This window comes from Propithecus coquereli, unplaced genomic scaffold, assembly GCF_000956105.1.
Source record: "Propithecus coquereli isolate 6110/MARCELLA unplaced genomic scaffold, Pcoq_1.0 Scaffold47, whole genome shotgun sequence".
Lineage (NCBI taxonomy): Eukaryota > Metazoa > Chordata > Mammalia > Primates > Indriidae > Propithecus > Propithecus coquereli.
The window spans coordinates 7880810-7898642 of NW_012150507.1; positions in this window are offsets into that span (position 1 = coordinate 7880810).

Consider the following 17833-nt stretch of genomic DNA (forward strand, 5'->3'; position numbering starts at 1 on the left):
AAGTGATGCATCTGAGTGGATACAGGCAGGTTCTGGGCTCCAGAGCTCGTGTCCTTCATGGTTAAGATCATGAGGATCCAGTGGAACACACGTAAAAGCCTTTGAAAAGCATGCAGTATGTTCTGCCCAGGCGTTAGGTAGACATGAGCAATACAAGATATTGGTGATAATGGTAAGTGAATTAACAGTGAACATTTTGAATTCTCTTAAATTTGTTGAGACTTCCACGTTTTAATGATAATAAATGTAGCTGTTATCATTATGCATCAGTAAGTAAAAGATGCACTTTGTGTCTTGGGTTCCCTAGGGAACAGATTCTGAGAGGGAGAGTTGTGTGCAGGTTTACTGGGGAGCACTCTCTGAAGATACACTTGTAAACAAGAGAGGACAACGGGACCGGGCAGAGGGAGATGCTGATACACAAACTGGTTGCACCTCAGGTCTTACCCAGCTTTATTGGGAACTGGGGTGCCATTTCAGAGTTGTCTACTGTTCAGCCCAGGGGGCCAGGATTTTGTGTTACCAATTAGTCGTTGGTCATGGGCTGCTCCCTGGGAGGTGGAGTGACCATGCGTGAGACAGGGCCCTGTGGATGGAGGGAAGTCCCAGTAAGGATGCACCTGTGAGCCGACAGCAGCTACTATTCCCAGCAGCTGGGAGATGGAGGCCGCAGCCCTGAAGATGGGGTCTGGGGCGGGGGCCGGGGGGCACCACAGTATCCACGAAACCACCCATTAGAAAAAATGAAAAAACTCACAGATAATTGGCTAAAATTAAAAATGCAAATGACAAAGAAAACAATGAAAAACTCAATGCTCATTACCAAAGGAATGCCAATTACAGCAACCATTTTCCCCTATCAGATTGGCATAGGTGAAAAAATACTCAGCTAATATTCAGCAATAGTGAGAGTGCCCCAAGGTAGGCATACATTTTTTATTAAATAATTCACTTAGAAATAATTTTGAACTTATAAAAGTTTAAAGCACAGTACTAAGAACTGTCATATCCCTTCACCCAGATTCTCAACGTATTAATATTTCATTACATTTGTGCACTGTATGCATATATCGATAATATATCTACCTATATCATCTATATCTGTATCTTAGGTTGCTCTTTGTAAAACAAACTTTTCATTTATTAAACAAAGATGTTAAGAGCAGAGACTTGAAATTCAGATCTGAGTTTCAGTCCCAGTCACTTACTTTTTATGGGATTTTGAGCAAGATAGGTTTTTCTTAATGTCTCTGTTTCTTTAGTTATAAAATGGGGATGACGATAATTCCTGTGTTCTGATTTCTTTTGTTGTTTCTGCTGCTGTTATTGTCATCATCATGATTGGCTCCCTGAGGGCTGTGACTATACCTAATGTGTTGCTGCAAACCCTCAGAGCTTAGTGTAGCATCTTGCACATTATGGGTCCTCGGGAAATGTCTATGGATTGATTTGCTTCGTTGCTCAACACATCATGAGGTGAGGCCCACGGGGTGTTGGCAGGGGGTTCATTTGGAGAGCTGGTGATGTCCCTTGGACGGCAATGGTAAGGGCTGTAGAGAATGGGAGCTGCGCTCAGAAGCTGGAAACTTTGTTAATGGCTTGGTTCCAGACCAAATAGGCACTTCACTGGTTGACCAAATAAAAGAGTATTATTCGAGGAATTCCCTCCTCTCCCTCACTCTTTGAGCCTCCTTATGAATGTTCGGCCTGTGTATCTTACCTGCCATACAGTATTCTGGAATAACAACAATAAAAGCTGGGAAAACTGAGAAGAGGAGAAAATTTTGTCATCCTCAGTCTTTAGAGTCCCTCAAAGTATTTACATCTAAAGAAATGCTCATCCCTTTGCCTGTCTCCTGCAGCCGGATGCTCTTCCTTCTACATTCTGTGGCCTTGAGGACACCAAAAATGTGGCCTTGGCAACACTTGCACATCAAGGCCAAGAGGCCAGGAAGGTGTGGGCTGATGCTGGCAGGGACTGAAGTGATGTATCTAGGAAGCGAGAGCTTGTGTCCAGAGAATATGGTATATGAGGTGAAGCAGGAGCCTAGATATGCTTTGTCTCACTTTTTGTTGGTTGGCTGTATACCTACCCCATGAATTAGCCAGACTTTTTGTTGACAGTAACAGGTAACTGATTTCAAGCAGACTAAGCCACAGGGAGAGTTACTGGTGTAGTTGTGAATTGCAAGGAAGAGCTACGCAAACCAAACTCTGGGACCTCCAGGGATTGAGCCTGCCAGGACTCCCCTTTCTTCTCTGCTTCTCTCTGAGGCTTGACTCCATGCTCCCAGGCTCTTCCTGTGGGGTGGGGTGGGGTGAGGTGGGAGAACGTGACTGCTGGCAACATGGGTCACATCCTTACAGTTGGCACCAAGGAAGACAGAAATTGTTCTCTCCAACAAGCGTCTGATGAGTCCTTGGGGAAGGACCCTGGCCTGGCTGGATTTACGCACTCGCTCCTGGTATGAAGCTCTGTGGCCTAAGGGGGGAAGCTGTGGTTAGCTCAGCCTGTGTTCAAGGGGACAGGGTCTATTTCCAGATGAAGGTGCGATGCCCAGCAGCCACCCTCGTTGGGGGAATGTTACCTATTTCTGCAAAGAAAAGTGGGGCTCACTGTCATCTCCCTTGTATTACTTCTGTTTCTCCTGCAGTATTTTGTCCCAATAGTTTAGAAGCTTGCTCCTGAACTCCAACTCTCCCTTTCTCAGTGAGGTGCACCCTGGGTAACTTTGTCTCAGCTGTTAAAACCAGACACCCAACCCTGGACAGGATCCAATCTAAACGAGCTTTGGCCTTCCTAACCCTCCTCACGGCAAATGTCTGTCCCTGTTACAACTTTCCTGACCTTATTTTAATCCCCTTTCCATTCCAGAGCTTCCTGCCTTCTGGTCCATTTTTTTTTTTTTTTGACTTTTTCTCAAACTTTTCACCTTGAACTGAACTTTTGGACTCAAAAACAAAATGTGGCTTCTTCTGAGGCTTTGGCCCTCAGAGTTCTTTAGGGCCTGGTTTGGGAGTCATTCATGACGCTGTTGGTCTGCACCCTCCTGGCTCAACTAAGGGACACCACACTGACACTGGCAGTGCCCTGAGAGTGAGGACGGGGGAGATCTGAACTCCAGAGTCACAGGGTATGAGGTTTCTGTCACTAGGTGATACTCCCTGCTCTGCTGTGGAAGGATTCAGCAAGGAGGATCCATGCACATGGGTACACTGGGTTCCGCCTTGTTCCCTGAGGAGGCTCTCCGTTAAGGACACACAAAGTGTTTCCTATAACTCCCCTGCACAAGTGTGCAGACACTACCGTACTGAAGTTCAAAGGCCACAGCTGTTCAAAGGCCACAGCAGTTCAAAGGTCACATCCCAAACCCTTAATTGAAAGAGATCTTGCTGTTGATTTTTCTTAAATGTGCCCAGCATTGCCAGGTCTGGGGTGAGGGGAACATGAAGCCACAAAGTTAGAGGGTGCTGTCATTACTTTTTTATGGATCCATCTAGGGGATTTTTAGATGGAGCCCCAATTTTACATGTATTTTTATCTCCTGGATTCCTTCCAGCTAACAGATATTTAATAAATAATTCTCTGTGTTAGGTATTATTGGAGATGAAAAAAGGAAAAGACAGTTTCTTCCCTTGACATGCTCAGAGTGTAGTTAGGGAGATAGTTAACAAAACTATCCTGGCACTACAGTGGCTGTAAGGAAGGGAGCACAGGCATCTCAGTGTGTGGCAGGTGCTGGGAGGACAGTCACTATAAAATGGAGTGATAGCATGTATCAGTGTCTTACGGCTGCTGTAACAAACTGCTGCAAACTTAGTGTCTTAACACAACACAAGTTTATTCTCTTACAGTTTTGGAGGTTAGAAGGCTAAAATAAGGGTGTTGGTAGAGCCTTCTGACATCTCTAAAGAAGAATCAGTTTCTTGTCTTTTCCAGTTTCTATAGGCTTCCTGTATTCTTTTTTTGTTCCTGATCCCCTTCCAGCCAGCCATTGCATCACTCTGAACTCTGTTTCCATCAGCCGTCTACTCCCTTTTTAACTCTCCTGCCTTCCTCTTTCACTTATAAGGACCCTTGTGATTCCATCTGGACTACCTAGGTAATCCAGGATAATCTCCCAGGCAAAGCTCCTTAATTTCATAATGTCAGTAAATTCCCTTTTGCTGTATAAGTGATGTATTCACAGGTTCTGAGAATTAGGACATGGGCATCTTTGGTGGTGGTAGAGCGTTATTTTGCCTACTACAGAGGGCTAGATTGTCTTGAAGCTCTCTTCTAACTTGAAAATTCCACGGGTCGATTGGAGCCATGTCAGCATGATTTGTTTCCTTTAATTCCCAGCCCTGGCTGTGTACTCTCATTGTGTCTCATTGTGCTCAATCAAGAGACAACTTTGTGGAGTTCCAATTCCTTCTGTATATCTTGACCTTTGAGCTGCTACAGAAGGAGTCATGTGGGGGAATTAGAATATTTAATACCAAGGATTTCAAAACCCAAGCTGTTTTTGTGATAAACAACAGTAACTAAAGGACGTCTTTTGTCTTCTGCTCAGTCACAATCCAAACCCTGAGCCTGCAAGCTTACTCTTTCCTCTAGGATCATGGTCAATCCGTACCAAATGAGGCTTGGAAAGTAGTCATAAGAGAACTCACCCTCATTACTGTGGCTGAACTGTATGTGTGTGTGATATGGTTCATCACAGAGACGGAACATGAAGATGGGCTAACTATATCTGCTGGAAATGGAGTGAGAGCTGAGTAAGGACTATTGGATTCTTCACCATTTGTGTAAATAAACAGAGGCAGTGGAAGTCCAGAAATGCCAAACAACAAATATTTTGAAAGTCATTGACGTTCAGCTTTGAAATAAAAACTTTGTTTTTATAATGTTTAACTTTCATAATGACTTATTGCTTTGACCACTAAAAATTGGACAGTTTTCCCAGAGCCAAACCAAGAAATGTAGAGTTGATGAAAGGCTGAGGGATGCTGACTCAGGACTGAATATTTGGCTGGACGTATTATTCCCCCTTTTGTGTTTTGAAGCTTTCCCCCTGTTGGCTCCTTTTTATTTGTATTTAAACAGAGTTGCTGTGGACATTGTGAGTTGCTTACCCAGCAGAATTCCTTGCCCTCCTCCTTCCTAAAAGAACCCTAATTTTGTTCAGGTATCCACTCAGCCCTCTTGCAAGACAAATTCCTCAGGGGGTGCTGCTCCTACCCTCAGCTCTGGTCGAAGTGCAATCCCAGTACCCTGGCCAGTGATCGGTTCAAGAATGGGCCTGTGGCCTGGTCTGGCCAAAGAGACACAAGGAGAGTTTGTGGTAGCTACGGAGAACATTCTTACTCGCTCTTAAGAAGGAAATGTGGAGTGCCATTCTCTTTCCTTCCATAGATGGAAATAAAGAAGCATGTAGCTCCAAGTACCATTGGTGACAATTATATAACCATGAGAAAAAACCAAACCAAAACAATGCTCCACCACTCCAAGCATTACAAGAACTTTAACGATGTGAACGGAAGAAAAGAGAGACAAAGAAACTGATGCTTGATCACGTGTTGATCAACAAACTCTAGAACCCTCCTTATTTCTGAGCTCTCTGTTACATAAGACATTCCCCTAATATGCATAAGTTAACTATTCTTAACTTGCAGCTAAAATTATCGTAACACTTACGCACTTCAAGTAGTCATTGTGGCTCTAATGTCCCCTGACTTGATCATCTTCATCTTCATCTTCGTATTTGTATCCATAGCCTGAGGCTATGATTAAGTTCATATTAGCTTCAAGCCTCAGTCTTTACCTAAGTCAGGAACTCTAGCTCCTTTCACAATCTCCAGCTGGTAATTTCGGGCATTCTCGAGGTTCTCGAATCCATCTGGGCCACCTCTCACTGCTTTCTCTTTATCTCTTAGTTGTCCTATTCTCTCAAGGCCTCAGAAGAAGAATGCTGCCTCCCTTTGTCATATGCTCTGCTAGTAGCAGGAGTGATCTTAAAGCAAGGATGCTTGCTTTCCAAAGTATTAAAGAGATTAATAAACCAATTTTATTTTTTTAAAATTCAGATACATAATTCCCTGTTGACCTTCAGGCTCTGGAGCTTGGTTTAGCTAGACCAGCATCCAACTGAAATATAATACAAGCTGCATGTGTCATTTTAAGCCTTCTGGCAGCTGCTTTACAAAAGTAAAAAGAATCGGGTAAAAGTAATTTTAATAAGAATTTTTATTTAATCCAGCATATTGAAAATATTATCGTTTTGATATGTATTATAAGTGATATAAAAACTACTTATGAGATATTTTATACTGTCTTTTTTTTTTAACCAAGTCTTCAAAATCCATGTGTATTTCTCCACTTACAGTGCATCTCAGTCTGCACTAGCCACGTTTCAAGTGCTCAGTCTTGTGGCTGCTGCCCTTTGGCCAGCACAGGGCCAGCAGAGGGACTTTGCTCCCAGACACCCTTTCATCCTTTCTTCTTGAACTTTGATTTCTTTTATTCCCCCTCTCATCCCAGACCTGCCTTCTTCTCTTGGTCTTTCAGACATGTGCCCATATATTTGAACTCTTGTTAAGAACATGGCTGGAGTTAATGTTTTCTTCCAGAAAACTTCTCAGCTCTCATTTAAATCAATAAATTCAAGTAGTTGTAAATGGAGCCAAGTGGGTGGGAGGAGCTGTTTTGTGAATGCAAACATGTATTTGCTTGAGGGGAAAGGTATTATCTAACTGAGATTTCCATCACTGAGGAGAACAATTTCTTCCTTCATCTTAAACACAATAGGCACTTTTGAATTCTTCTTTATCTGACCTGTCCTTTGACCTTGTTGAACATCACTTTCTCCCTGGCAGTCTCTCCTCTCTTGGCTTCTCCCAGCTCTTCTGCATCTCTGACTGCTCTTTCCTTAACCGTGATGTTCCAGGGGTTACACCTTTGATCTTCCTGTCTTCTGTCCTCCATCTATTCACCTTCAACACTTTCATCCATCCATGAATTAACCATAATTTACATACAAATATTTCCCAAGCACGTATGCCCATGCACACCTATCCCCTGAGCTCCATACCCATATAATAAATTGCTCGCTAGTCAACTCCTTTTAGATGTAACTGAACTCATTACTTTCCCTCCTCTAAACTGTAGTAGTAGGCCTCAAAAATATGAAAAATTATTATGAAAATGCTGTTTCAAGACTCATTCCTGTCTATAGAGTAAAAAGCTTGTATTTTGTAAACCTTGCCCTAATAGAAAAATCTGTTCTCTGTAAGCAATGACCTTGTAACTAATTGTGTAAGCCCCCCAGCTGTCTGTAGTAAAATTTACTCTACTTGCCTCACCCAAGAAAGAATGCTCCCTGCCTTAACAGATGCTATCTGCTTCCCTAACCTTGCTTGCTCAAAGATTGTAATCAGGCCGGGCGCGGTGGCTCACGCCTGTAATCCTAGCTCTCTGGGAGGCCGAGGCAGGCGAATTGTTTGAGCTCAGGAGTTCGAAACCAGCCTGAACAAGAGTGAGACCCTGTCTCTACTAAAATTAGAAAGAAATTAATTGGACAACTAAAAATATGTACAAAAAATTAGCCGGACATGGTGGCGCATGCCTGTAGTCCCAGCTACTCGGGAGGCTGAGGCAGGAGGATCGCTTGAGCCCAGGAGTTTGAGGTTGCTCTGGGCTAGGCTGATGCCATGGCACTCTAGCCCGGGCAACACAGTGAGACTCTGTCTCAAAAAAAAAAAAAAAAAAGATTGTAATCTGTCCCGAGGCCAGGCAGGTGGTCTGAGGCAGGTCCCAGACCTCACGGCTATGGAATGTATGATGTAATTATTTTTTCCACTATGTCATGTTTAATGTCACGTAGCCCCCCTCCAAATTAGTATAAAGTCCTCTCACCTTTTCGGCTCTGAACTGCTCTCTGTGTAGCCATCTGTGGTGGTACAGAGGGTAGTCGCTGGCCAGCTAATAAATACTCACAATTTGGCTCATTTGGCCTCAAGGTGGTCTTTCTTGCACTCCGTACCATAACAAACTGGACCCTCTACCTTTGTTTCCTGTTTCACCAAATGGTACCATGAACCATCCGGTTTACCACGTTTGAAACTGGTTGTTATTCTAAATTAAACTCTTCTCTGTCTCTCACCTCCCACATGCAATAATCATCAAGTCCTTCTGATTAAACTTAGTAAGACCTCTTTATTGAGTCACACGACCCCCTCATTCCCATTGCTACTATTTTGTCTTTTTTCAGTTCCTTAACTTTTCAGTTCCTTGCCTTCATCCTTGCCCCACATCCATCCTTTTTACTGCATCAAGAGGAGCCTTTCTCAAACAGAAATTGCTAGTCAACTGTTTGTTTCTTTGCTTAAAATTAAGCTCCTTAACAAGGTATTCAAGGTCCTCATGATGCAGCCTCTATGTGTCCCTCCCATCTTTCTGCCCCTTGTGCTCTGTGCTCCATTTACGTTTTGTCTTCTCGGCCTTTGCGTGTGCTGTGCCTCTGTCTTGGACAGTCTTGCTCCCTCTTTCTTTCCCTGAATAACTGGATCCTAGAAGTTTTCAAATTTTTAACCTCAGAACTCCTTTAAATTGTACATTACTGAGGACCCTCAAAGAATTCTTGTGGATGGGGGTTATAGCTATCCATTGTTACAGTGTTAGGAATTAAAACTCAGACATCTTAAGAACAGTAATTCTTTGACTGACTTTAAAATAATAATACATGTAGGTTTTAAATCTCTTATTCGAAAAAAAATCTCTAAATTATTTTTGAGAGAAATGTTTAACATAATCCTTTTGGTATAGAAACTCTCTAAGGTACATCCTTTAGATCAGCAATAGTAAAGTGGTAATTTGAAAGAGTAAATTATTAATATGTTCGTTAAAATGTGTAAAACCATCCTGTGGCAGATATATTTGCCAGCATTTATAAAAAGAAGTTTTTAGAGCTTCATTAGATGTTCCTAAAATATAAACTGTTTAGGGAAATGCAAGCAACTATAGCACTGAAGGGACTCTAATTTCCTATAAAATGTTTGGGACATCACATTGCTAAAATTGTATTTATGCATTTTGACTGTGGATTAATGAACGATGCACACCAATGCATTAGAAGAAACATGATTTGTCTATTCTGGACCAAAAATGGTGGAAAAGATTCTGACTGTATATAAACAGTGAGTTCTAAATATCCTAATTCTGTCCTCTCCCTTCTCTTTTATATATAATTGTAGAAAGTAATTAAATTTGTGTGGCAGCTTGGTTCATATAATTCAATGGCCACCTGCCTCCCCCAACTGTGTTCATGGGCCTGCCTTCTTTAGAGATAAAACTCCAAGTGCTTTCCAAGCCAAGAATGTCAACATTAGTGAAGATCTATGAAAACACACTTTGATTAGAAACATATTTATTCTGAACTGAACTTCAAGTGATTTAGATTTTGTTGGCTATTTTTGGCAAGACTGTCACTGTTGAGGTTATAGCTCCTTTTCTGCTGCCTTCTGAAGTCAGGATCCATCCTTGTGGCTGATGTAGATGGCAGAGCATTCGAGCATTCTGTGTTATATCAATTCTAACTTTTAGGAGAGGAGTTTTAACACATGTGTTTATGACAGAAAGTGGTAACGTTCTCCATCTTGTCCACTGGATTGATAGATTCCTTCTTTGCTGCCGTGACCTAACAAAAAAAATGGGAGAGAGTTCTGGAAAAGATTTCATCAAATTGCTATAGCATGAGTCATTGCTTGTTCCCTTCTCTCATCTCCTTCTCCAGCCCAACTCCCTGTAATACTCTGTGTAAGTTTTCCTAAAATTATTTATCTGTCTGTCCCTCTACATACTTGGAGAATGCCTGGGTTTATGCTAATGTGATATTTTAGGTGCTTGGATTTAGAATGATGTTTGGAACCTTTTTCTTGTATTTTTTAACTGATAGAATTTGAAAAATAATTAGCAGGTGTTGTTTTTACAAAAATAGCCATGCCACTTAAAGAAAATGTGTTGAATTACCTTTTTTTCCAATGAATAGTTATCAATACTAGAAGTTACTATATTATGTATGAATTCTTAAAACTGGTTGGAAAAGGGAGCCTTCTATACTAAGAATTGTTGAGACAATAATTGACACTCATTAACTTATGACTTCGAGAGGTTTAATTAATGATAGTATTAAAGTAATTAATGATAAAAATAATAGTAACTAATGCAAATAAGTAGTTAAAATGTTTACTCATTGCTTCTGTGGGACTTTATTGAATAAATAATAATGATGGTAATATAATAATGACTCTTTATATGGAGGTCCCTTGGTGCTAGGCACATGTAACTTTCACAACAGCCCCCAAGACACATTTTAGCTTTCTCTCCATTGTACATACGAGGCAAAGCACAGGGTCAATAAGTGACTTGCCTGAGGTTACATACCTAGTAGTGGTTCAAACCCCAACAGCTGGGCTCCAGAGTCAGTGCCCTTAGAAAAACAAATTACCAGGCATTTTCCAGTGTACATTTGTTAGAGTCAAATTTTGTATTCAGTGCCTCTCAGTTTTGGGGTTCTTCCTCTTGAAGATGCAGGGCCCTCATTATGACCTCTGATTGCCTGGGCAACTCTATCAGGCCTATCCTAAATGTTCCCATTCTTCTTTCTCATGTTCTTATTGTCAAAATTTGTCAGCTTGTTTCTCAGTCTTCAAAATCTGATATTTGTATGTTGGTTTTGATTAGCAAAACAAAGCCTGATAGCATACAACCAGAGACATGTAATTGTTCCTAGATGGGTAACATCTGACAATTTATAATGCAAATTTACCCAGAAAGCCTCTCGTAAATAGTAATAAATAAATAAAACATGATGAGGATTTCAGGTCATATTAGTAGCAACTATTTATTAGGCACTTACTAGATGCTATGAAGTTCTCATACAGGATTTCTGCTCCTTGACCAGACTGTAAGCTTGGTGGTATACAGGTGGTATACACTCATTTTCTAAATGGGGAGCAGGCCCAGCAACCAACTTCCTTGCCCACTGTCACAAAGGCACAGCTTGGGCTTGTTGACTCCTGGCTCACTCCTTACTTCTCTCCAGCTGCTCCCATGGGGTCTCCTGAGACATGGATCTTCATGTGCCAGGTCTGGGATTTGATTTGAGATGCCAGTAACCTCACAGGAGAAAACATTTCTCTTTTCCATTTTTCTTTCTTTTCCTTTAGGAAACTCTTTGTGAAAAGTGTCCCCAGTACCTCATTATTCTCCTTTTAACACATCACACTCACATCCTCTTATTTAAAAAAAAAATTTTATATGGAATTAACATTCCAGAAATGTTGTCTTATTTAATTGTTTTAAGTGTTTTAATTGTTTGATTGCATTTCTTTGGAACAGTGCAGTTATTGCTTTGAAACTTCTGTCAGTGTTCTGGATTTTCTTCTTATGCTAGTTCTATTTGAGCAGTGAATATAAGTGGGCATTATGCTACTAATGTTTTCAGTTTGCATGAGTGATTTGAAGCTTTCATATCTGAATTCAAAATTTGTTGAGATGTCAAATCATTTCTATATCATGGAGTAACTATAGGGGGACCCTCTGCCTGGGGTGATGGGCAGCCATTTTTTAAAGAATAAATAAGTGTCATCTAAATTACCTTTTCCCTCTCTGTGCCCTTTATGGATCCCTAATCCTGAATCTGACACTTCTTTCTATGGTGCATCTAACAAAGTGCCTGAAGATTATCTTCTAAATGTTACACCTGAGTGGAGTCAACCACTTGTATGTGTTAAGTGTGTGCTGAGCAGAAAGTTGGGGTATTTTGGGTAATGAAACAGCATACTCCATTAGTTCTTCAGTAAAATCACAGACCTTTTTATTTTTAATACCCATGCTACACTTCTTTTTTTTTTCTTTTTTGTATTTCATTATATTACAGGGGTACAAATATTTAGGTTACATATATTGCCTTTGCCCCACCCGAGTCAGAGCTTCAAGTGTGTCTATCCCCCAGGTGATGTGTACTGCACCCATTAGGTATGAACATACCCATCCCCTACTCCCCCCTCCCATCTGCCTGACACCCAGTGAATGTTATTACTATATGTGCACATAAGTGTTGATCAACTAATACCAATTAGATGGTGAATACATGTGGTGCTTTTCCATTCTTGTGATACTTCACTTGATAGAATGGGCTCCAGCTTTATTCTGGATAATAGAAGAGGTGCTAGATCACAATTATTTTTTGTGGCTGAATAGTACTCCATGATATACATATACCACCTTTTTTTAATCCATTCACTTATAGATGGGCACTTGGGTTGTTTCCATATCTTTGCAATTGTGAATTGTGCTGTTCTAAACATTCGAGTGCAGATGTCTTTTTTATAGAATGTCTTTTTTTCCTTTGGGTAGATGCTAAGTAATGGGATTGCTGGATCAAATGGTAGTTCTACTTATAACTCTTTGAGGTATCTCCATATTACTTTCCATAGAGGTTGTACTAATTTGCAGTACTACCAACAGTGTATGAGTGTCCCTATCTCCCTGCATCCATGCCAACATTTATTGTTCGGGGAATTTTTGATAAAAGTCATTCTCACTGGAGGTAAGTGATATCTCATTGTGGTTTTGATTTGCATTTCCCTGATGATTAGAGATGTTGAGCATTTTAAAAATGTGTTTAGGCATCAGTTTACCAGACTTCAAGCTATACTGCAAGGCTATAGTAACTAAAACAGCATGGTATTGGCACAAGAACAGAGACATAGAGCAATGGGACAGAACTGAGAGCCCAGATATAAAACCATCTTCATATAGCTATCTAATCTTTGACAAAGCAGATAAAACTATACACTGGGGAAAAGAATCCTTATTTAATAAATAGTGCTGGGAAAATTGGATAGCTATACATAGAATACTGAAACAGGATCCGCACCTTTCACCTCTCACAAAAATCAACTCACAGTGGATAACAGACTTAAACCTAAGGCATGAAACTGTAAGAATTCTAGAAGAAAATGTTGGAAAAACTCTTATAGATATTGGCCTAGGGAAAGAATTTATGAAGAAGACCCCAAAGGCAATCACAGCAACAACTAAAATAAATTAATGGGACCTGGTCAAATTAAAAAGCTTCTGCACAGCCAAGGAAACTATCATGAGAGCAAACAGACAACCTACAGAATGGGAGAAAATATTCACTTGCTATACATCTGATAAAGGGCTGATAATTAGAATCTATATAGAACTCAGGAAAATAAGCAAGAAAAAAATCAAACAACCCCATTAAAAAGTGGGCAAATGACATGAACAGAAACTTTTCAAAAGAAGACAGACTAATGGCCAAGAAACATATGAAAAAATGCTCAACATCTATAATACTCATGTTACAATTCTTAGTCAAGTAGGCTGGCCTATGCCCCAGGAATATTGAGAATATCTGACTAGTAATTTTTATATGCAGAGATAAAAGGGTGGTTCGGGGCAAGATTGTCCCAAAGCACAGTAATCAGATATCACTGAAGATCCTTTTCTGCCCTCTTCGTCACTGCTCTCTCCCCCAGTGCCTTCATTTTTATGTTCCCACTGGACTCAAGTACTTTTCCTACAAGGCTTTACTTCCCTCCTCATTCCCTGGTCTCTTAAAATTTATCTCTTTCTGGCTTTATTCCCTCTCATGCATTAGTCTCCTGGATTGTAGTCTGGAAGCCTGATTAAAGAATCTAGTGAGCCACAGTGATGCAGAATCAAGGAATGCTAAAGTTGGAAGAAACTTTAGCCCCTAAACATATGAGAATTAAACTTGGATTCACTAAGGTGAATAACCACATTGAATCTTGACTCCAGAACTCCTCATTGAACCAGTTTATATTAATCCTTCCATACTGAAAATGCCTTTGTTTTCATTTTAACAGGGCCTTTAAGTACTTGGCTAATCACTGAGATCACCCCAACATGGTTCTGATTCTTTAAGTCTAGGCTGCGAATAGGAAATTGTTTTTGTAATAGGCCCAGATAATTATGATAATTAGCATATGTTGGAAAACTGCATTAAATCCAAAGGCTGACTTAGTAGCATTGTAAATTCCAGCTACTAAGTCAGGCTAATGGACTGTGCAGTTTTAGGTAATTGAGCTTTTCTTAGCTCATTATCAGTCCACTCAAGAAGGCTGGTGTTGATTGTAAAACAGAAGTAGCTCTTTCTTACTGAAAACCACAGGCACAGAAAACAGTTCTTCAAACTCAGAGGACCCCAAATTAGTATTTGTTGACACAGAAAATATTAACATAATCATGAAACTAGGTGAAAAATAAATGTCTTTCCAAGCAGCAGTAGAATCCCTCATAAACAAGGGAGTATCATTGTTTAGGGCCATACCTTGGTGTAAGGCATTTCAGAGAGAAGATGAGAAGGAAGTTTGAGAGGTTGCTAAACCAATCTTTGTTAGAAAAAAATGAGAATCTGGATTTGGGGAAGAAAAGAGAGAGGAGGAGAGAAGAGGAAGTTACAACAATCATATTGAACAAGGTGCTTCATATTCAATGTTTAGTTGTTTGCACTGCTGCGATATTAATGATCTCTTCTTCTTCAGACTTTTAGCAAAGTCAGCTTTACTCACAGGGGCCTTGTATTGCTTTCGTGGACATAAGGTGAGATGTGCATCTAAATTCATATAGGCAGAACTCTGACAGAACACGAAGGATTGCAAATAGATCAAACCAATTCAGTGAGAGAAAGAGCTTGGATTGAGGGTGTCCCTGGGTCGCAGGGTTGCCAGGGATCCTGTAGTACACATCCTGATCTTATATTTCACGATTTTGTCCTGAAGCATGTATTCACTTTGTCAGGATGCCCTAAATGTCTTAGATTCATCTGTTTTCCAATATATTGAAAAATTCTTCTGTTGAACCATTTTTCAAATTTAACTGGATATGCTGTGTTTTCATTTGCTAATTCAGGCAATCCTACCACAGGGCCACAAATGCCCAAGAAAATTTGCAGAAATCTTGGCAAGGGCATTGGACTTTCCAGAAGTTGTAAAATGGGGTTTCAGATAATCTTGTCTAGATTATCTAGGGCAGGGTGATTTAGCTGACATTGAGGTTATAATTACAACTGGCCAGTCTAAATCCAGGTCTTCTAACCTTAGCTCACAGTAGAGTCATCTGGAAGCTTAAAGAAAATCATGCCCAGGGCCCCATCTCCAGAATTCTGGTTCATATAACCTGACGTGGCCCAGGTCTCAGTATTGTTAATGTTTACCAGGGGATTCTAAATTGGAAGCCAGAATTGAGAATCACTGGTTTGGAGAGAGCCATCCTTTATGAAGTCTTAGGTGTATATATAGCTGTGGGGGGAAAATATAAAAGATTGGGGGCTTGCGTGAAAAGAGGGAGGCAAATAAATTCCAGTAACGGGACTATTTCCTTTGGTGACTAACTACCTGGCCAGGCCTGAAATGTACGTCAATTGGAAACCTATCTCATTCTGCTCTGCTATATAATTCTGTAACAAAAGGGGAGAAAAGCCAGAGTGTCCTGCCTCCACTGTACTAGTCAGGGTTTAACTGAAGAAATGGACCAGAGAGAGTTATATATTAAGAGGTTTATTGCAAGGAATTGACTTATGTGATTGTGGGAGCTGGTGAGGCAAGTTTGAAATTCCTAGGGCTGGCCATCAGGAAGGGGCGATGGGGACTCTTGGACATGAGTGAAAGCTGCTGTCCACAGGCAGGGTTTCTCCTGCAAGGAAGTCTCAGCTCTGCTCTTGAGGAGCAGACTCAATCAGGCCACCCAGATCATTTGGAATAATCATCCTCATTCAGTCAACTGATTACGAACCTTCATTACATTTACCAAATGCCTTTCTAGCAACACCCAGATTAGTGTTGGATTGAACTAAGTGGGAACTATAACCAACCAAGTCGACCCATAAAACTGACCATCACATCCACTTCATACTTTTAATCCTTTCCTAAAAGTTAGTTGCAGCTGCTAGACTGAAACAATGCAAAGCAGAAAGAGGAAACACACTGAGGCAAGTTGGCTAGGGTGGCCTATGGTTGGCAATTATTCTTCCAGCCTGTGTGGCAGGGAGCCTCAGGCCTGGCACTCATCTAACCAATTAGTGGTGGAAAGATGCAAGGGGAGAAAGAGACAGACAAGGAACTGAGGGACAACGAGCTGAGCTCCTACTCAGAGCCTGTGGACTGGAGAAGAAACAGTGCCTGAGACAGGCTGGAGACCCGAGTGTCGTTTATGCAGTTGGATGTGAGGCTGAGTTTCTTTTAATTTAAAATGTGCTTATGCTTGCTTTCTTGAGTGCACAGGTGGTGTTAATGAAATTGAAGTTGTGAGTGTGATTTCTCTCAGAGTCATTTAGCTCTACTGCTTCACAAGAACAGATTGCACCTACCGCTGCAGAGTCCTCCTAAAGACGGCGCAGCTCCTGGGTTTGGAGGAGTGTAAACAGTTCAATCCAAAATTTATTCCTAATACTGGGAAAAAAGCCTTTCTCACATTCACAGCCTTGTGATTATGTATGGTGTGTGCAGAGTCAAAAATGCCCTGGGAGGAGGGAGAGAGGGATGAAGAAAAGGTGGTTAAAGAGTACAAAAATACAGTTAGAGAGAAGGAGTAAGTTCTAGTAATCAGAAGCACAGTAAAGAAATTATAGTTAACAAAATTTATTGATTATTGTGTATTTTAAAATAGCTAAAGAGATTTGTAATGTTCCTAACACAAAGAAAAGTGTTTGAGGTGATGGATATCCCAATTACCCTAATTTGATCACTACACATTGTATACAGGTATCAAAATATCACATGTACCCCCAAATATGTATAACTAATATATAATCAATAAAAGGCTAAAATGATAAAAAAAATTAAAGAGACAAACACCCTGGGCCAAGAGTTAGGAGACACCCATGCCTGTGTCTGGCTCCATCATCTTCTAGTTGTGCCTCAGTTTCTTCATTGGTAAAATAGTGGAGTTATTTGAATTGGAAGGTCTCTTCTGGCCCAATGTTTCCATGATTCTAAAGGGTGGTTTTTTCTGCCCTGTAAGTGTTTAGGGTGAAGGGCAGCAGGGTAGTGAGTTGGCACTTCAGATTTCCCAGGGCCTCCGGCTTATGGTTGGAGATGGTCCTGTTCAGGATAGGAATGAACTTTAGGCTAATGAGTTTCAGCTTTACCTTATATTTGAACAATAAAATTGTCATCCAAACCTGGGACACATTTGAGAGTGAAAGGGGATGCTCTTAAGAATTGTGCTGGAACAACAGATATAGGTTGAAATAGTCCTGGGCAAACTGAAACTCAAGGTCACCTTGGATGTAGGCAATTAGGACCTGTAGAACAGTTTTGATTAGTGAAATGATATATTTTTTTCAGATTACTCCAATAATTAAATGAAAAAATATGTACTGTATTAACATATGTGGCAAAGCAAAGTATACTTACTGGTTTTACTGAAGGGAAATTTATCTGCTGCCAAATATTAACTGAGTGGAGGAAGAGAGACCGGAGGCAAGGAGACCACTAAGAGACTGCCAGAATATTCCTGGCAGGAACAATGAGTGGCAGAACAGTTTGGGAAAACGCTTGAGAATTAGTAGTAGCAAGAAGGAAAAATGAAACCTACTCAAGCCATTCAGAAGAATGTCATTATTTATACTGCATGCGATGAATGAACAAAGAACAGTTTCATTTCGTGGTTATGAAAAACCACCAAATTTTTGGTGATAACTTAGTGATTTAAACATAGGTTTTGGTTTTGTATAATCATTTATTGCTCATCAACACAAAGAAGGCATCAACCCTCTGAACCTGGAGATTCTCTTGA